At 37.2% G+C, this 22,278-nt stretch overlaps 1 pseudogene; it reads right to left on the reverse strand.

Moving 5' to 3' along the window:
* Nucleotides 1–400: 400 nt before the first annotated feature.
* Nucleotides 401–20,038, reverse strand: LOC118015396 (annotated as a pseudogene).
* Between the last annotated feature and the right edge of the window lie 2,240 nt (nucleotides 20,039–22,278).

Genomic DNA, 22,278 nt, shown 5'->3' on the forward strand with positions numbered 1-22,278 from the left:
CCAAATGAACTGAGGACATTTGGAAAATGGAAAATGGGAGAAGGAAGATGGGGAAGCATTCTGGTTATTTACTATTGCATAACAAACTACTCCAATATTCTGTGGTTTAAAACAACTATCATTTTATCATGCTCACTGGTTCTGTGCGTGAGGAATGTGGAGAAATCACAGTGAGAACAGCTTGTCTATAAAATGTCTAATGTGTCACCTAGGAATATTTGAAAGGCTGGGAACTGAAATATTCTGGAGACTTCTTTACTTGTGTTTCAGGAACCTGGGCTGGAATATCACATAGGCAGGTCTCAGCTGAGACTGTTGATCAGAACACGTGCACAGAAGTGCCCTCTCTTTCTCTCTCTAACTTAAAGGAAACTTTATTTAGTCTTCTTTTTAAAGCAATCTAGTTTAAAAACAAGTTGAGGTTAAGAGAAGAAAGAACATAAATCCTTCTAACAGACAGAGTCAGACACACAGAAAAACAGAGGAAGGAAGAGGGGTACTGATCAGGAACTTCCATATCAGATCTTCTCATCTTGGAAATGAGGTTGTCACAGGTCATTGTTTTCTTTAGTCTTTTTCCAAGAGTAGATGTGCATCTGCTTCTTCCTCAGGCTCACCTGGAAGACCATAGCCTAATTTTGGGCCTTGCTCCAGACTTAAGTGATGTCCTTATTTGCCAGTGTTTCTTTTCTGTGTGGGCCTTTAGTCCTTGGTATCTCTGGCTTTCTGTTTCAATTCTTACTATTTAATCCTCAGTACACATCTTCAGTGATTCTTTATGTGGTAGCCTTTGATCACCTCATTCTGTTCTCAAATCACTTAAAGAGGTCAGAGAAAGATTTTTCCGTGGAGTTTACATGTGCAGTAAGTTCATCTTTTTCTTTCAGAACTTTTTGGATTTGGAGAGGTTCCAGTTCAAAATGATGATGTAGAAGGATCCAGGAAACACCTCCTTCCCATGGACACACTGAATCTGCAGCTACATATGGAATAACTTCCTCTGAAAAAAACCCTAAAAATTGTCTGAGCAACTCCTATACATCTGGAAAATGAAAGAAGGCCCACATCGAAGCAGTCTGAACTCCACACTGGGCACCCCTTTCTTTAATACCTGCACCTGAGACATGAGACCCCAAAACATCTAGCTTTGAAATCCAATGAGGCTCACATCCATGGGACCCACAAAGCTCTAACAACCTGAAGAATGACTCTTAGAGGGTTTGTGCACATGGGCTCACCTACCCCAAGGCCCAGCATAGAAGTAGCTGATCAAGAGGTACCTATACATAAATGGGGCTCATTTGCTAATATTAAATTGTTGGCTTGAGGCAAGCATCTAATTTAGCACACATTCTAGGGCCCTGCTGACTGGTAGGTACCATCTTATGCTCTCCTTCTGCCTTACTCAGTGGATGTCATCTTTTTTTCCCCTGTGGGCACCATCTATATGCTCCCCCTCTGCCTCTTTTCATCTGGCAGGTACCATCTTCTTTTTTAAATTAAAAAATTTTTTTTCTGTCTCCTAGTGGGTGGCCTCTATATGCTCATTTTAGTTGCTGGATGTGATCTTTAAGCTCTCCCGCTGCAGTGCTCCAGAGCACCAGTATCTCCTAGAGGGGAGCTTTTATAGCATCTTGTGCCCTAGGATTTGTGGGTGCCACCCAGAGGACACCCCTTAATCACCCTGCTCTAGAGGCCAGAGGAACTTGGGAATCCTGGATCCTATGAGACTGTAACACTTGGAGAGAGAGTTCTTAGTAGACTACCACCCCCAGGGCACTGCATCAATAGCAGACTAAAATACACCTCCCATCTCTCTATGAAAGAGGCCTATCTGCTTCTTGAGGAGCTTTAGCCTGAGAGCAGGTTTCTGGTTTGTCATTCAGCTAGGGGCCTAAGAAGGTGTTCTTGGGCAATGGAGGCCAGTGGACAGTCTTTGCATGCTCTTTCTGCCTTGCTCCAGCTTGCCACTATGTCCCAGAAAGGAGTTTATACCCTTGCCTGGCACCCCAATTTTTCCTTGCTCAAATATAATGTCATTCAATTTCAGTGAATACTCCTAAATTTACAGGGGTATCTTAGGAATGGAACACATTTTTTTTTTCATCTGTTATTTTGCAAGTTTTCACTTAATGATTCTTTACAGTGTTACCATGGATCCAATAATGGAACAACAAAACATGTGAGAGGAAAGGCAGGAAAAGGAAAGACAATCACATGCTTGACAGAGTGCATTTCTTTCTTTCTTTTTTTTTTTTTTACAGAGTGCATTTCTAATCATCTTAGTTTGATGCTACAAAGATGAGAAGAGTGGACAAATCAACATCTTCTTGTTGCAGATGAAATGAGGGCTGGAGGTGAATTCAATGCCAGTAATTGCACTATCATTACCGTTAGCTCTCTCAAATTTATTATATCCATTTCCACTACCAGGTGAATTTATGCTTAAGTGTGAAAATAGCACATAGAAAACAATCTATGAAAAAGTTAAATTTCTTTTAACAGCCTTTAAAAGATAATAATAGTACGATGGTTGAAATCCATTATCTGAATTACCAACTGGTCAAGTTCACATTCTGATCTCTATTAATGCCTGTCACCACACCACCACGAAGTTGCCAGAAATGAAAAATGCTATTTCAAAATGGGGGGAAATGCCCTCCATATAATTCTATTGGAGACTAAATGAACAAGAATGAGAGTGAGAGAGAAAAGGCTACAAATGGACAAAGGATAATGGGATAGCAAATGGCAGAAGCAACAAATCTCTGAATGTGAATTTAAGTTTGCAGCTTAAATTTACATTATTTTAGGAACTTTCATCTGATAAAACTTTATGGAGGACTTAGTACTATATATGATACTCAATTATTGTGCATAGCCCATTACTTAATAATTTTATTGCTGATAACTTTGTCATGAGTGTTTCTTTGGAGCCAAACTGTCAAGATGAAGAGATGTAGCACATTTAATTATTTTTGATTACTGAATTGCAAAAACTATATGCTTTGTACTTGAGGGAAACGAATTATGTGAGTTATTTTATTTTTTAAGATTTTATTTATTTATTTGACAGAGAGAGAGACAGCGAGAGCAGGAACACAAGCAGGGGGAGTGGGAGAGGGAGAAGCAGGCTTCCCGCTGAGCAGGGAGCCCGATGTGGGGCTCGATCCCAGGACCCTGGGATCATGACCTGAGCTGAAGGCAGACGCTTAACGACTGAGCCACCCAGGCGCCCTTATGTGAGTTATTTTTAAACAACCTTTTATAATTAATATTTTTTTAGAGGATTATTTTAGCTATTGAATATGCTATGACTTTATGGACTACATTTTTTAATGGAATAGAATATAACAATTGATTTTACCTTTTAAAACCTAAATATTGAAAGAAAATGAGAACCAAAAACATCATATATTTCCAATGCATAATTCAGTCCTATGACCTAAATAGAATAAATTGGAATGTTTCATACCTGGTTAAATATTTATCAAAATGATGCATCCTGTGTTTATTAAATTAATCAGAACTTACACAATTTAATATGGGCTAATTCATCCTCTTATAGAATGCTTTCAAATATGATATTATATGGCTTTCTGTTAAATGAATGTATTTTCCATTTTTTACTGTTTTCTAACTTTCAAAAATTTGATCTTTTAAAATAAATTTATTTAAAAAATAATTTTGGTGCCCAAATTCATTCTCTAGCACATGGATCAAACAAGAAAAAAGCAAAAAGGAGTTTACATATGAGTGAACAGATTGCTAAATAAGATGTCTAAATGGAGACTTGTTTTTCTTGTTGAGCATTATTTAAAATAAATTCCCTTCGGTCTTCTGGGGAAGATGGCAGAGTAGGAGGATCCTAGGCTCACCTTGTCCCAAGGATACACCAAGATAACACCCACATCAGTGTAAATAATCCAAAAAGAGGACCTGAAGACTGGTACAACAGACTCTTCATAGCTAAATGTAGAGAAGAGGCCATGACAAATAGGATAGCAAGGGCGGAGACATGGTTGGGAGCCAAACTCACCCCCGGGACGATTGCACAGAAATGGGAGAGGAGCAGATCCTATACCAGGCATCCCTAGGCACAGGGGACCTGCAATGGGAAGACAAATCCCCATAACATTTGGCTTTGAAAACCAGAGGCTTTCTTACAATTAGTGGGGTTTAACACCTGGAACTTTAAAAATCAGTGGGCTAGGCTCTGGGAGAGCCAGACGGTGTTAGGAAAGTGAGTCCCCACTATTAAAGAGATACTACAATGAACAGCCCCATGGAGATAGTGCACAGTTAAAGGGGACTCTAAGCGAAAAGGAAAGACCATATGCAGGAATAAGAAAAGTAGGAAGCACAAAAGCAGTAAAATAAGTGTATCTGTAAAAATCAGTCAAGGGATTCACAAAATAAAAGGATTTAAAAGTATGACACCACAAACCTAAAACCTGAGAGGAAGAGGAATAAAATTTAGTGCTCTCAAAATGCGCTCAGACTTAAGCAACCATCAACTTAATATAGATTGTTGTATACATAAGATGTTATATATAAGCCTAACAGTAACCACAAATCAAAAACCGGTAATAGATATGCAAAAAATAAGGAGAAAGGAATCCAAGTATATCACTAAAGAAAGCCAGAAAACCGTGAGAGAAGAAAACAAGAGGAGAAAGGAACAGAAAAAACTACAAAACCAACCATAAAACAAGTAACAAAATGGCAATAAATACATACCAATCAACAATTACTTTCAATGTAAATGGACTAAATGCTCCATCAAGAGACAGAGGATGATGGATGGATTAAAAAAAGCAAGAGGGGCGCCTGGGTGGCTCAGTTGTTAAGCGTCTGCCTTCGGCTCAGGTCATGATCCCGGAATCCTGGGATCGAGCCCTGCATCGGCTCCCTGCTCCGTGGGAAGCCTGCTTCTCCCTCTCCTGTTCCCCCTGCTTGTGTTCCCTCTCTCGCTGTGTCTCTCTCAGTCAAATAAAAAAAAAAAAAAAAAAAAGCAAGACCCATCTAATATGTTGCTTGCAGGAGACTCATTTCAGACCTAAGGACACTTAAATGGATTAAAAATGAAAGGATGGAAAGAAAAGCATTTATCATGCAAATGGAAGTGAAAAGAAAGCCAAGGTAGCAATACTTACTTTGGATAAAATAGACTTAAAACAGACTGTACAAGAGACAAAGGATACTACAGAATCATAAAAGGAACAATCCAACAAGAAGATAGAACAATTGTAAATATTTATGCACCCAACATAGGAGCACCAGATACATAAAACAGTTAATAACAAACATAAAGGAAGTAATTGATAGTAATACAATAATTGTGGGGGACTTTAACACCCCACTTACAACAATGGATGGGTCATCTAAACAGAAAATCAATAGGGAAAGAATGTCTTTGAATGACACTTTGGACCAGATGGATATATTCAGAACATTCCTTCCTAGGAATACACATTCTTTTCAAGTACACATGGAACATTACCCAGAATAGATCATATGTGAAGTCACAAAACATGTCTCAATAATTTCAAAAAAATTGAAACCAGGAATCAACCACAAGAAAAAAATCTGGAAAGGACACAAATATATGGAGGTTAAATAAACATGCTACTACACAATGAATGTGTCACCCAAAAAATCAAAGAAGAAATCAACACATGGAGACAAATGAAAATGAAAACACAATGGTCCAAAATCTTTGGGAATGCAACAAAAGCTGTTCTAAGAGAAAGGTTTATAGCAACACAGGTCTACCTCAAGAAGCAAGAAAAATCTCAAATAAACAACTTAACCTTATACCTAAAGAAGCTGGAAAAAGAACAAACAAAACCTAAAACTAATGAAAGTAAGGAAATAATAAAGATTAGAACAGAAGTAAATGAAATAGAAACAAAAACCAATAGAACAAATCAATGAAACCGGGAATTAGTTCTTGGAAAAAATAAAAAAAATTGATAAACCTTTAGCCAGATTCATTAAAAAAAAAAGAGAAAGAAGACTCAAATAAACAAAATCACAAAGGAGAACTGACACCAGAGAAATACAAAGGATTTTGAGAGTATATTATGAAAAAAACTTTTATGTCAACAAATTGGGTAACCTAGAAGAAATGGATAAATTCCTAAAATATATAACTTCCCAAAATTGAATCAGGAAGAAATAGAAAACTTGAACAGACTAATTACTAGCAATAAAATTGGATCAGTAATCAAAAAACTCCCAACAAACAGAAGTCCAGGACCAGACAGCTCCACAGATGAATTCTACCAAACATTTAAAAAAGAGTTAATACCTATTCTTCTCAAACTACCAAGCTTCCAAATTCATTCTATAAGGCCAGTATTACCCCTGATACCAAAACCAGATAAAGACACCACAAGGGGCGCCTGGGTGGCTCAGTTGTTAAGCGTCTGCCTTCAGTTCAGGTCAGGATCCCAGGTCCTGGAATCAAGCCCCGCGTCGGGCTCTCTGCTCAGCAGGAAGCTTGCTTCTCCCTCTCTCACTCCCCCTGCTTGTGTTCCCTCTCTCACTGTCTCTCTCTCTGTGTCAAAATAAATAAATAAAATCTTAAAAAAAAAAAGACACCACAAAAAAAGAGAACTACAAGCCAATATCTCTGATGAATATAGATGCAAGAATCCTCAACAAAATCTTAGTAATCTGAATCTAACAATACATTAAAAAAATCATTCATGACCAAGTGGGATTTAGTCCTGGAATGCAAGGGTAATTCAATAATCGCAAATCAATCAATGTGACACATCACATCAATAAGAGAAAGGATAAAAACTCTCAACAAAGCAGGTTTATAGGGAACATACCTCAACATAATAGAAGGAACATACCACAACACACTTCAACATACACAAAAAACCCACAATGGATATCAAACTTAATGGTGAGTAACTTAGAGCTTTTGCCCTAAGGACAGGAACAAGACAAGGATGTCCCTTCTCACCACTTTTATTCAACATAGTACCACAAGTCCTAGCTATAGCACTCAGACAACAAAAAGGAATAAAAGGAACCCAAATTGGTAAAGAAGAAGAAATAACTGTCACTATTTGCAGATAACATAATACCACATACAGAAAACTCTAAAGACTCCAACAAAAAACTACTAGAACTGAGAAATGAATTCAGTAAGGTCACAGTATACAAGATCAATATACAGAAATCTGTTGCATTTCTATACACTAACAATGAAGTAGCAGAAAGAGAAATTAAGAAAACAATCCCATTTGCAATTACACCAAAATAATAAAATACCTTGGACTAAACTGAAGTGAAAGACCTATATTTTGAAAACTATAAAACACTGATGAAATAAATTAAAGATGACACCAAATGGAAAGATTTTCCAAACTCATGGATTGGGAGAACAAATACTGTTAAAATGTCCATACTACCAAAGCAATCTACAGATTTAATGCAATCCCTGTCAAAATACCAACAGCATTTGTCATAGAACTAGGACAAACAATCCTAAAATTTGTATGGAACCACAAAAGACCCCAAATAGCCAAAGCAATCTTGAAAAAGAAGAACAAAACTGGAGGTATCACAATCCCAGTTTTCAAAATATACTACAAAGCTGAAGTAATCAAAACAGGACGAAATAAACCTACTATTATATGGTCAATTAATCTCTGACAAAGGAGGCAAGAATATGGAATAGGAAAAGGGCAGTCTCTTCAACAGATGGTGTGGGGAAAACTGGACAGTAACATGCAAAAGAATGTAACTGGATCACTTTCTTACACCATACGCAAAAATAAATTCAAAATGGATGAAAGACCTAAATGTGAGATCTGAAACAATAAAAATCCTAGAAGACAGCACAGACAGTAATATCTCTGACATTAGCCACAGCAACATTTTTTTACACATATATCCTGAGACAAGGAAAACAAAAGCAAAAATAAACAATTGGAACTACACCAAAATAAATAGCTTTTGCACAGTCACACTGAGGGAAACAGTCAACAAAACTAAAATGACAACCTACTGAATAGGGGAAGATACTTGCAAATGACATACCTGATAAAGGGTTAGTATCCAAAATACATAAAGAACTTATATAACTCAACACCCAAAAAATAAATAATCCAATTAAAAAAATGGCTGAAGACATGAACAGATTTCTCTAAGAAAGACATAGAGATGGTCAACAGACACATGAAAAGATGCTCCACATATCATGAGGGAAATGCAAATCAAAAGTACAATGAGATATCACCTTACACTGGTCAGATTGGCTAAAATCAAAAACACTAGGAACAAAAAATGTTGGTGAGAATGTGGAGACAAAGGAACACTTGTGCACTGTTGGTGGGAATGCAAACTGGTTCAACTACTGTGGAAAACAATGTGAAGGTTCCTTAAAAACTTACAAATAGAATTACCATATGATCCAGTAATTCCACTACAGGGTATTTACCCAGAGAATACAAAAAACACTGATTAAAAAAGATATGTGCAACCCTATGTTGCAGCATTACTTACAACAGCCAAATTATGAAAGCAACTCAAGTGTCCATCAATAGATGAATAGATAAAGAAGAAGATGTGATACACACACACACACACACACACACACAACGGTATATTACTGAGCCACAAAAAGAATGAGATCTTGTCATTTGCAACAACATGGATGGATCTAGAGAGTATAATGTTAAGTGAAATAAGTCAGTCAGAGAAAGACGTATCATATGATTTCACTCATATGTGGAATTTAAGAAACAAAACAAATGAACAAAGAATAAAAGAGACAAACAAAAAAACCCCCAGACTTTAAATATAGAAAACAAACAGACAGTAACTAGAGTGGAGGTGGGTGGGGGATGGGTGAAACAGGTGAAGGGGATTATGAGTACACTTACCATGATAACTACTGAGTAATATATAGAATTGTTGAATCACTATATTGTATACCTAAAACTAATATAAATTATATGCTAATTATACTGAAATTAAAACTAAAAGATAAGTAAGAATAAATTCCTTTCAAATGGGTTTTCAAAAATAATTTTTTGGCAATTTACCATGTCATATATATAATACTGTTTTTAAACCTGGGCAAGATAGGGTCCTTTCCTGCTCCCTTTCCTGTGAAGGTCCTCCTCTGACTTTTCTGTAGCTCAACTCTTGCCCAGAGATGTGCCTGGTTGGCATCTGCATCCCATCCCCACTTACCCTTTGAGATTCTAGACTAGTTTCCAGGCTCCAATGTGGTAAGTACAGAAACTGGGAGTAAGTCTTTCAAAATTCTATAGCAATTTGAAAGAGAAATTTTATCTGGTTAATTTCATAATGAAAAAACAATGGGATTGTATTTATGTGTGCTTTTATTTCACCTTTCTAGGAATTTATTTATATATGTATATGTAGTAGGCCCCGATAGTATTCCCTCTTAGCTCTCACTTAAAACAAAAACTGTAACAAAACCCCCCAAAACCTACTCTTCTTTCTTATTTTTATTGCATACTTGACTTCAATTTCAACCTTTCTCCTCCCCTTGCAACATGGATTACCATTACTCAATCACAACTAGTGTCTATCTCAGAGCCTACTACAATTCCATTTTGTGCTTCCTAAGGTATGGTGGATAAAAAGGGCTAGTATTTTACATGATCTACATGTTTGGTTATGTAACTTAAATTGTTTGTGACTTCATTTTTAATACTTCCTCCCACTAAAAAAGCTAAACATTTTTATCTGGAAGATGAGCCTGGTAGATATATCACTACATTGGACTAATATCTTCCAGACAAAATCTACAGTTCCTCCTAGATTTCCTTGTGGTTTTATTTATACCTGATAGTTTGGTGTTGCCATATTGTATTAAAAATTGCTAGCCACAGAGCTAATCTAATCAGTAGATTTTTTAAAATTGTTATTTAGGAAGTGTAGTGTTTTAAATAACTGAATATTACATATTAAAAATCTGAATTTGTGGTTTCTTTTGACAAACTGGCAACCCTAGGCCTGGATTATCACATAGCAAAAATTGGCTGGAACTATCTCCTGCCCCTTTTAGAGAGGGCATAGATTCTCCATGGATAAAGAAGATGTAGCGTGTGTGTGTGTGTGTGTGTGTGTATATATATATATATATATATATATATATATATATATATATAATGGAATACTACTCAGCCATAAAAAAGAATGAAATCTTGCCATTCACAATAACATGGGTGAACCTAGAGGGTAGTATGCTAAATGAAATAAGTCAGACTATATAACACAAATACCATATGATTTTACTTATACATGGAATCTAAAAAACAAAGCAAATGTACAAAACACAACAGAAAGAGACTCATAAAGAGCAAGCTGGTAGTTGCCAGGGTAGGGGGTGCAGTGGGTGGTATAAACAGGTGACAGCTGGTAACTACATTTCATTTCATTTATCCTGATGAGCACTTTGTCATATATATAATTGTTGAATTACTATGTCATACACCTGAAACTAATATAATATTGTATGTCAATTATAATTTAAAAAAATTGATTTCATGGATTTTGACTCTGTTCCCCACTCCTTTATCCCAGTGGGTAAATATCTTTCATATATTGTATAATGTCAAGGAATGTGGAAAAAACATTCAAATATTATCAAAATTCCTGGTATTTTTAGGCATTTGTATCAAATTAGAGAAAGATAAAAAATGTGTAGATTTTTGGTTCCAAAGCCCAGAGAAACTGGTTCAGTAAGCCACTTATGGGGGTCCAGAATTCTACATTTTAAAAAAGTGGACCAGGTAACTATGATGGAAAAAGACCACATTGTGAAAAAATCAGGTTGATAGAGCCTGAACTGCAAATCAACAGCTATGAAGGGAATTCTGAGAGAAACCGTATTCTAAGCTTTTGAGGTTCACAGCGGGGAAAACAATATAGTTTCCCTGAAATATTTGTTCATGCCACTATCATAGATAATTGGAATGAATAGTCCAAGACCTGGGCAGTAAATAAGTTCTTAACATTTTCTTTTTTTCCATTTTCTTTTAGCTCACATTAAGAACCATATTTAGTCTATTTTAATCATCTCAACTCTGAGAGTGGTTCATTGCTAACTATGTCAAATGTCAAACCACTGATAAACTCTCTACTTCAGTTCTACATAGCTAGGTATGATTTTGCTGCCAGTGAGTGAGTAGCATCCGCCATCTTCAGTACCAGAGCCTCTGGAATCAATTTTATACTTGCTTTTCCAGTCTACCTTTTTTCTTTTCTTTTCTTTTTTTTTTTTTTAAGATTTATTTTTAAGTAATCTCTACACCCAACATGGTGAATAAGAGTCTCATGCTCTACCGACTGAGCCAACCAGGTACCCCTTTTCAATTTACCTTTTAACTCTGTGGGGACAAAAGTGTTTTCCAAAACAAGGCCCAAACAAGCACTCTGCAATTTCACTCTGGGCCTCCATTTCCAGTGGGCTCTTATCTGGCAATGGATTCTAAAAAATTGTGTTTGGATCAAGTACCTTAAGCCTCATTGAGGAAGGATGAAAAATATACTATATGTAAGTTGATAATGATTAAGTTTCTATTCTTCTGTTGGTGGTAGTAGGAGGAACTCATGCAAGAAAAATGGTTAAATTTCATAAAGACCTGATAGGTGAAGTCAAGAATGAAACATTAAGAACTTACATTTGGAGCACTGTTCTGGAGTCTCCAACTTCACCTCATCACCAGTTGTCAAGGTATCATAGCCAATCTCCAGACCAAATTCTTCAAAATTTATCTGGATAACCTAGCAATGACCGGAAACAAACATATCAAATATATCACATTATAAATAAAAACAAAAAGAAAGCAATGGCAGAAAACATTTAAAATGCACAATGAACACCAGACTATATATTTATCTACATATATGTTATATATGTACACCAAAGCAGCAGATCATGTCAGATTATTCCTAAAGTTCAATCATTATTATAACATAATTTTTATTTGCTGTATTGTACCTTCTGTAATACTTTTCCAATGGGCTGCCATGGTTTCTGTCTTAGAACACTTTTATTTGAATCATTTCAAGCATAATTAATGCAAATCTACTTTAAGAAAGCTTTATAAAAAGTACATGTAGGTGGACAGAGGTTCTCTATACATTTACATCAGGTATACCTTGTTTTATTGTGCTTTACTTCATTGTGCTTTGCAGATATTGTGTTTTTAACAAATTGAAGTTTTGTGGCAGCCTGGTGTCAAGCAGTAACATTTTGCTAATAGCATTTGCTCACTTTGTGTCTCTGTGTCACATTTTGGTAATTCTCACAATATTTCAAACTTTTTCATTATTATTATATTTGTTATGGTAATCTATGATCAGTGTGATCTTTGGTGTTACTATTGTAATTGTTTTGTGGTGTCATGAACTGTGTGCATATAACACAGCAAATATAATTGATAAATGTTGTGTGCATTCTGATTGTTCCACCAACTGGCTGTTTCTCCTTCTCTTACCCTTCCTATTCCATGAGACACAACAGTACTGAAATTAAGTCAGTTAATAAACCTACAATAGCCTCTAAGTGTTCAAGTGAAAGAGAGTCACATGTTTCTCACTTGAAATTGAAAGCTAGGAATAATTAAACTTAGTAAGAAAGGCATGTTGAAAGCCAAGAGAGGTTGAAAGCTAGACCTCCTGGGTCAGTTATCCAAGTTGTAAATGCAAAGGAAAAGTTGTTGAAGGAACTACTCCAGTGAACACATGAATGATGAGAAAGCAAAATAGCCTTATCACTGATATGGAGAAAGTTTGAGTGGTCTGGTTAGAAGATCAAAATAACCACACATTCCCTTAAACCACAGCCTAATCCAGAGCAAGGCCCTAATTCTCTTCAATTTTAAGAAGGCTGAGAGATGAGGAAGCTGCAGAAGAAAAGTGTGAAACTAGCAGAAGTTGGTTTGTGAGGTTTAAGGAAAAAAGCCATCTCCATAACAAAAGTGCAAGGTAAAGCAGCAAGTATTGATGTAGAAGCTGTACCAAGTTATCAAGGAGATCTAGCTATGATAATTAATGAAGGTAGCTACTCCAAACAAATTTTCGACTGTAGATGAAACAGCCATATATTGGAAGAAGATGCCAACTAGGACTTTTATAGCAGAGAGGAGAAGTCAATGCCTGGCTTCAAAGCTTCAAGGGGCAGGCTGACTTGTTAAGAGCTAATGCAATGTGGCAAACTTCAGTGTTGTCTTATTTTAAGTCATCCAACCTTCAGCAACCAGCACTCTGATCAGTCAGCAGCCATGAACATCCAGGCAAGACCCTCCACCAGCAAAAAGATTAGGACTCAGTGAAAGCTTAGATGATGGTATGTATTTTTTTTTTAAGCATAAAGTGTTTTTTTAATTAAGGCATGTACATTATTGTGTTTATACATAATTCGATTACTCACTTAATAGTCTACAGTATAGTGTAAACATAACTTTTATATGCCCTGGGAAACCAATTATTCATTTGGTTTACTTTATTGTGTTATTTGTTTTTTTGGGAACTGAACCTACGATGTCTCTGAGGTATTGCCTGTACAGAACATTTCATCAAAAAGCTACAAAATACACATTCTTCCCAAGTGTCCATGGAATATTCTCTGGGATAGATCATACCTGAGGCCAAAAAATAAGTCTTAATAAATTTAAAAAGTTTGAAATCATATCAAGCATATTTTTCAACCACAATGGTACGAAACTGAAAATCAGTTACATGGAAAGAACTAGAAAAGTCACAAATACGTTGAGATTAACCAACATGCTACTGAACAACCAATGGATCAAAAGAGAAATCAAAAGAAAAATAAAAAGATACCTTGACACAGAAGAAAATTGAAATACAAATGCTAAATCTTATGGGATGCAGCAAAAGCAGTTCCAAGAGGAAAGTTCATCATGACAAACAAGAAAAATCTCAAATAGATGACCTAACTTTACACCTCAAGGTACTATAAAAAAATAAGAAAGCCAAAGTTAGTAGAAGGAAATAAAAAATATCAGAGTGGAAATAAATGGAATAGAGGATTAAAAAAAAAACAACAGAAAAGCTCAGTGAAACTAAGACCTAGTTCTTTGAAAAGATAAACAAAATAGATAAACTTTTAGCTAGACTCACCAAAAAAAAAAAAAAAAAAGAGAGAGAGAGGAACCAAATAAATAAAATCAGAAATGGAAGAGGAAACGTTAGAATTGGTATCAGAAATACAAAGATTCGGATTGTGGAGGGATGGTGCAATATGTGATGGGGATTAAAGAGTACACTTATCGTGATGAAAAAAATAAATAAAATAAAAACAATACAGTATTGTATGTCAATTAAATCTCAATAAAATTGCAAAAACAGAAAAATACAAAGAATCATAAGAGTACTATGAACAATTATCTTGCAACAAATTGACAGCCTAGAGAAAATGGATAAATTCCTAGAAATATACAACCTTCCAAAACTGATCATGAAAAAATAGAAAATTTGAACAGACTGATTACTAGGAAGGAGATTGAATCAGTAATCAAAAACCTCCTAATAAGCAAAAGTCCAGGATCAGACAGTTTCACTGATGAATTCTACCAAACATTCAAAGGAGAATTAATACCATTCCTTCTCAAACTCTTCCAAAAAATAGAAGAGGAGGGAAAATTTTCAAACTCATTTTATGAAGCCAGCATTACCCGGAAACCAAAACCAGACAAGGACACCACAAGAAAAGAAAATCACAGGCCAATATCCTTGATGAACATAGCTGCAAAAATCCTCCACTAAATACTAGAAAATGAAATTCAACAATACATTGAAAGAATCAGAGAGCATAATCAAGTGGGATTTATTCCAAGTATGCAAGGAAAGTTCAACATCGGCAAATCAACTAATGTGCTATACTACATTAACAAAATGAAGGATAAAAATTATATGAAATTATCTCAACAGATTCAGAAAAAGCATTTGACAAAATTCAATATCCATTTATCATAAAAACTCTCAACAAAGTGGGAATAGAGAAAACATACCTCAGCATAATAAAGGCCTTTTATGACAAGCTAACAGCTAACATTATATTCAACCGTGAAAAGCTAAAAACTTTTTCTCTAAGATCAGGAACAAGACAAGCATGCCCATTCTTGATCATAATACTATTTGAATATATGATGTATAAAAAAGTGGATTCACCTGTTTTTAAAAATAAAACATTGATAAAAAAAATGATGCATAATACTATTTGAATATAACCACTTATATTCCTAGCCAGAGCAATTATGTAAGAAAAAGAAATAAAAGGCATCCAAACTGAAAAGGAAGAAGACATACTGTCACTATTTGCAGATGACATGATATTAAATATAGAAAAGTCTAAAGACTTCACTAAAAAAATTGTTAGAACTAATAAATGCATTCAGTAAAGTTGAAGGATTCAAAATCAACATACAAAAATTTGTAGCATTCCTAGGCACCACAAATGAACTACTAGAAAAAGAAATTAAGAAAACAATTCCATTTACAATTGCATCAAAACAAAATACTTAGCAATAAATTTAACCAAGGTGGTGAAAGACCAGTAAACTGAAAATTATAAGACATTGATGAAATTGAAGACACAAAGAAATGGAAAGACATTCTGTGCTCATGGATTAGAAGAATAAATATTGTTAAAATGCCCATACTACCCAAATCTACAGATCGAGTGCAGACTAGACAACCCAGGAACAAACCCATACATATACGGTCAATTAATTTGTGACAAAGGTGACAAGATTATACAATGGGGAAAGACAGTCTTTTCAATAAATGGTGTTGGGAAAGCTGGACAGCCACATGCAAAAGAATGAAACTAGACCACTATTTTGTACCATACACAAACATTAACTCAAAATGCATTAAAGACTTGAATATGAGACCTGAAACCATAAAATTCTTGAAGAAAACATAGGAGGTAAGCTCCCTGACATTAGTGTTGGCAATGCCTTTTGGATTTGACACCAAGAACAAAGGCAACAAAAACAAAAATAAGTAAGTGGGGTCACATCAAGCTAAAAAAAAGCTTCTGTGCAGCAAAGGAAATCATCAACAAAATGAAAAGGCAATCTATGGAATGGGAGAAAATATCTGATAAGGGGTTAATATCCAAAACATATAAAGAACTTATACAAGTCAACAACTACAATAACAACATACAACAACAATAGCCAAATAATCCAATTAAAATGGGCAGAGTATCTGAATAGACATTTTTCTTTTCTTCTTTAAAAAATTTTTTAGAGTATATTTGACACACAATGTTATATTAGTTTCACGTGCACACCACAGTGATTTAACTTCTCTATATGTTATGCTCTGCTCACCACAACTGCAGCTGCCATCTGTCACCATATAATGCTATTACAATATCATTGACTATATTCCCTATGCTGTGCTTTTTATTCCCATGACTTCATTCTATAACTGGAAGCCTATATCTCCTACTCCCCTTCACTTATTTTGCCCATCCTCTGACAACCTCAGTTTGTTCTCTACATTTGCAGGTGAATAGACATTTTTCTAAAGAGGACATACAAATGGCCCACCGGTACACGAAAAGATGCTCAACATCACTAATCATTAGGGAACTGCAAATCAAAACCCCAGTATAGATCACTTCACACCTGTTAGAATGGCTATTACCAAAAAGACAAGAAATAACAAGTGTTGGTGAGGATGTGGAAAACAGGAACACTTTTGGACTGCTGTTGGGATTGTAAATTGGAGCAGTCACTATTAAAAACAGTATGGGATTTCCTCAAAAAGTTAAAAATAGAATTACCATATGATCCAGCAATTCCACTCTGGGTATTTATCTGACAAAACCAAAAACACTAATTTGAAAACATATATATACTCCTTGTTCACTGTAGTATTATTTACAATAGCCATGGCATGAAAACAACCTAAAATGCCCACTGATGAATGGATAAAGAAAATGTGTTTATATATATGTAATGGAATATTATTCAGCCATAGAAAAGAATGAAATATTGCCATCGGCAACAATATGGATGGACATGAGGGTATTATGCTAAATGAAATAATTCAGATGAAAAAGATAAATATCATATGATCTCACTTTTATATGGAATCTAAAAATAACCTCTGAGCTCATGGAGATAGAGAAAAGATGGGTGGTTACCTGAGGCAGGGGCATGTGGGTGGTTGAAACGGGTGAAGGTGGTCCAAATCTACAAATTTCCACTTAAATAAGTAATGGGGATGTAATGTACAGTATGGTGACTACAGTACTGCACTGCATATTTGAAAGTATCTATGAGAGTGGATCTAGAAAGTTCTCATCACAAGAAAAAAATTTAACTGTGTATGGTGATGGATGTTAACTGTACCTATGGTGGTGATCATTTTACAATACATACGAATATTGAGTTATTATGCACATCTGAAACTAATGTCATGTCCGTTATACTTCAGTAAGTAAGTAAAGGCAGTTGAGAATGGAAAAAAAAAAAGAATTAAAAATAAAGGTACTGATTTGCAAAAAAAGAAAAAAAAGAAGTAGCTAACATACTGTTTAAAAATAAGTTTACCTTAAGTTTCCCGGTGTTTTGGACAGCTTCTGAATGTTCAAATTAAAGGAATATTTTCCTTGGTAAAGAGGCGGTACAGATTTGGCTCGGGGGACAGGAATGACCTCAGCATGATCTGGAGACCGAAACGATTTCCTGGATGCCAAGGGATGGTCTTTGCCTTACCTGAAATCCTTACAAGACCATGGTGGAGGCTTCTGTAACAGCCTTCTAGTCCTTCCAGTCAGATCTGACAGACAACCATACGGAAACACACACACTCACTTACTTTACCAAAATTAAACTATTTAAATGTATCTCTCATGAAAAACCACCAAGTAAAGCAAGGGTTGAATGGTTAAAAAAAAGAAAAAGAAAAAGAAGAACCTTCTGGATTTCGGCTTTGGCAAATTCCTTCTGTTTCTATCCTCTGGTACAGGATCCCCTCAAACCCGTCGGTGTTGTCCCCCATCTTCAAGTTCTTCAGGCGCAGCTCCTCACACTTGCTTTTCATAAGCAGGTACTCCTTTTGTGTCGCTTCCACTGCTGTGTCCAGGTCCTCTGGCTGTACCGCAGCTCGTCCACAATGGGTAACCATGGGCGGCAGCAAACTCCCAGGCCTGAGAATACACGGGACGGAGGACACACAGGAACGTCTGAAGCTTTTACGGAACCAAATTCTACCAGCTTTGCCTCAGGAAAAGTTCTTGAGGAAGGTGCGACCGCATGGTGCGCACTACTTGTCTCAGGCCTCACCGACGCCGGGCTCTGAGGGCGGTCCTTCGCAGGCGGGTCGACCGTGAGGTATAACGACTGTTTCTTCAAGGGCGACTCCTTAAACACGGAAGTCCCATACTGCTTCAGATTATTTACCTGAGCCCCGGTGCCTAGAGCCTCAGCGGGTTCCTGCAAGCGCTGCTCCCTCAGGATCCCGGGAAGCGCTGACTCCCGCTGAGGAGGCGGGGTACAGGCTGAGCCCACGCAGCGCGCCGCTCTCGACCCGCCCGCTGGCGGGAGTCCGGGCGCGGGGAGACTGGCGGGTCCCTCCTCGCCCGCCCCTGCCGAGGCCCCGCAGTGGTCTGCACCCCAGAAGTGTCATCCGCTGAGGTTGAAAGCACCGGCTTGCTGGGAGGTGAGTCTTCTTCCACCACAGTCACCACACTCGGTTGCTCCACCACAGGCCGGGTTGGCCCGCTCTGGGGGCGTCCTTGGGGCCCGGCTTCTCCACCATTTCCTTACAGGTTAAAGTGTGGGCCATCCAGCTTGTCCCACCGCAGGTTGCAAGACCCCCCGGGGAGCGGAAACGGGGCCCTCGCCTGCCACCTCAGGGGGCCTTTTCCTGTCTCGCCTCCCGTCTCCTCGAGGGGGGGTTGAGGCAGGGGCTCTTTTCCTGATGGGGGTGGCTCTTTGTGGCGGCGTGGTCAGAGGAGTCAAATTCTAGCCTTATGGCCCTCTCCTTGAAGAGGTAGCCATTTGGCTGTTGGCCTCTTTCTTCTGAGGACTTGGGGACATGGCCCCTCCATCCTTCAGAGGTCCCGCCTGGGCGATGTTCCAAGGCCAGAAGCGTCCTCTGGGCAGGTCTGCGCTCGCTAGCTCGTTCGGGGAGAGCATCGGTCGGCGCTTGGCCTAAGAAGTGGCTCCCGGCCTAAGAAGCAGAGACCTGGGGCAAGCTTCCAGGAGCTGCGCTGTCAGGGTCCTCTGTTTTTTCTTGGGGCTCCAACCCCGGTAAGGTCTAATAGGATTAAGGAGGTGGATGTAATGCTTTTCTCTAAGGAATATGAATGAAGATTTTCCTCCAAGCCTTACTCAGGGCTGCAAGATGCATCCATTCGCCTGGAGATGCCACTTGGTTTTCAAGACTCCCCAGAGTCTGGGGGAGAGCTTGAGGGATCCAAGGCCAGCCAGGGAGTCCAGGCAAGCCCACTGGAACCCCTGTCTTCAGAGGCCGATCTTATATACCCTAGAGGGGGTTCTGCATTGGTCACTGCTGGTTTCTGGAGAATCCCATTGGTCGTTTTGGTGTGCACTTCCTTGGTGAACTGTTAGTTCTCCTTCTGGGTCCAGATTTGATGAGAGTTTTCTAATCCAGTGGTATCTTCCAGAGCAAACAAGCCTCAAGTTTGCTGCTTAAAATCCTGTTTCTGTGCTTTGCAGAGATGTCCGAAAAGTTGTCTTCGTAGCCTTGGCTGTGTTCTTGGGTGGCACATTTTCTTTCTGCAACACAAGAACATGATTTTCTGGTGTGTGTGAGACAGAGAGAGAGAGAGAGAGAGAGAACATCAAAACAGGAGTCATAGGAGAGCAAGCATTGCAAGAGACCGGGTGGAAGATTTATTGTCTTTCCTGACAGCGCCTCAAAAGTCACAGTTACACTGCACTCTATTGGTCAACAGCAAATCACTTAAGGCGTAAGGAGGGCCATGGTGATTAGATTCCACCTCTTGATAGGGGTGTGGCAAAGTCATGTGTCAGAAGAATGACTGCTATAGAAGGTATTGTTGAAAACATTAAGTACAGTCTGTCACCAGAGTCAACCAGCTAGTGAATGTCCTTTAAAATGCTTACCAAAGAGACAATGCTGTATGTGTACTATGCTTCTTTTCCTTTAGTATTTAATCTTGGAAATCTTTCTTATGTTAACTGTAGATCAAATTCATTCTTTCTAATGATTTCAGGGTGTTCTATTCCATGGGTTATCATTATTTTAAAAACTACTTTCATACTTCTGGAAATTTAAGTTTTTCTTTTTCTTTTCTTTTCTTTTTTTGGCTAATAGAAAGGAATCTTATGATGAATATCCTTTTAGATATTTTCATGAAATTTTGCAAGATTATCCTTTGGGTAAATTCTTTGAAATGGAATTGGTGCTTTGGAAATATATGCTTTGACATATGCTGAAGTTTATGATAGATATTGCCAAATTTCCTCTCCAAAGGCCATGCTAATTTACATTGTTATCAATAGTGAATGAAAGTGCCTTGTTTCCCATGGTCTGTACTTGGTATTAACATCTTTACTAATCTGATAGATGAAAAATAATATCTCATTGTTATTTTGATTTCTCTTTCTTTATATATGAATGAGGCTGAGCATTTCTCCCTGAGCTTATTGGCTTTTCAAAATTTCATTTTTACATGGGGGTGGGAGAGGGCTATTATCAGTTTATATTATCTTTTCTTCTTGTTAATATGAGCTTTTGAATATTAAAAATTAGTGTTTTATCTGTCATATATATTGCACACTTTCATCCATCTTGTCATTTGCTTAAGGTATTTATTTGCCGTGATTTCAAAAGATTTTTCTGTGATTTAAGTGATTAATCTTACACATTTTATTTATTTATTTATTTATTTTTAAAGATTTTATTTGTTTGAGAGAGAGAGAGAGCAAACACAAGCAGGGGTAGCTGCAGAGGGAGAAGCAGACTCCCCGCTGAGCAGGGAGCCCGATGTGGCGCTGGATCACAGGACCCTGGGATCATGACCTGAGCCAAAGGCAGACGCTTAACTGACTGGGCCACTCAGGTGCCCCTAATCTGATACATTTTAATGTATGGGTTATGCAAACTATAACTGTCTTATATTGCTAAATTATAAACCCAACTCCATATGGTCCATTTGCTTGGCAAAATTTAGGCCACATGGTTATGCCTTAGGTATAAGGGATCCCAGGAATGCAGAAAATTGGACTTAAAATAAGTAGGCAGCCATGAAGGTCCACTTCAGCCTCCATCTATTCTCTTCTGATTTGTTACTAAGTTTTATGTATTGTTTCTTGGGGACAGAGATATATTTGTTATCTACATAGTTCCTAAGAAAAGTAGAATTTTCTAGCACATTGCTGAGGTTAGAAAGTCCTCTCATGCCTATTTATCAGGAGACAAAAAGGAACTTGAATACAGTAGTCCCTCCCTCCCCCCTTATCTGTGGTTTCTCTTTCCATCAAATCAGTTACCAACAGTCAACTGTAGACTATGGCCAGGTCAGTAGTAGCTTCATGCTATGTCACAATGCCTACATTCTTCACCTCACTACATCTACTGGGTGTTTTGAAACATATCTCCTATAGATAAGGGGCCACTACTGTGTATCTGTTGGTTTTGCCTCTAGTATGCAGATGAGGTAAATATACTTACAGTAGAGAATTTTCAAGGTGAATAACTCATCTGAAGTTGCATTTTTAGAATTCAGCATAGACAGAGTTAATTCATGTATGATTTAGTTATTTTTATTCAAAACTAAATATTTGAAAACTTAGATCCAATTTAATACACCCTTGTTGTACATATATTATGAATAAGGCCTTGTGCTCTCTCTACATTCACTGAAGTTAGGAGAATTCTTTTCTATCCTGTAATAACATTTTCAAGTTATATAGCTTAGTATTCAGGAAGAGGATGAGAAAATACAATTGTTCATATTAAAAGCATCTAATTTTGGCAACTTTTTGGTGGTCTTTTGAGCCAAAGTATATTTATTGCTGCCACAAAATAATTGAACACAGTCATAAAGAAAGAAATTACATATATAAAATTAAGTAGAAATGATTAATCTCTTAAAGCACCCTAGTATATTGAATTATTAAGTAAAAAAAATGTATTGACAGTACACCTGTCAGCTTTAAACTATACTTTCCTTTGTAGTGCTACTAAACATGTAATTTAGGGGGGATTTCAAGTGTCACTAAGTCACAATTTAGACACTCA

This window comes from Mirounga leonina, unplaced genomic scaffold (assembly GCF_011800145.1).
Source record: "Mirounga leonina isolate KUSES-001 unplaced genomic scaffold, KU_Mleo_1.0 Mir_165, whole genome shotgun sequence".
Taxonomy (NCBI): Eukaryota; Metazoa; Chordata; class Mammalia; order Carnivora; family Phocidae; genus Mirounga; species Mirounga leonina.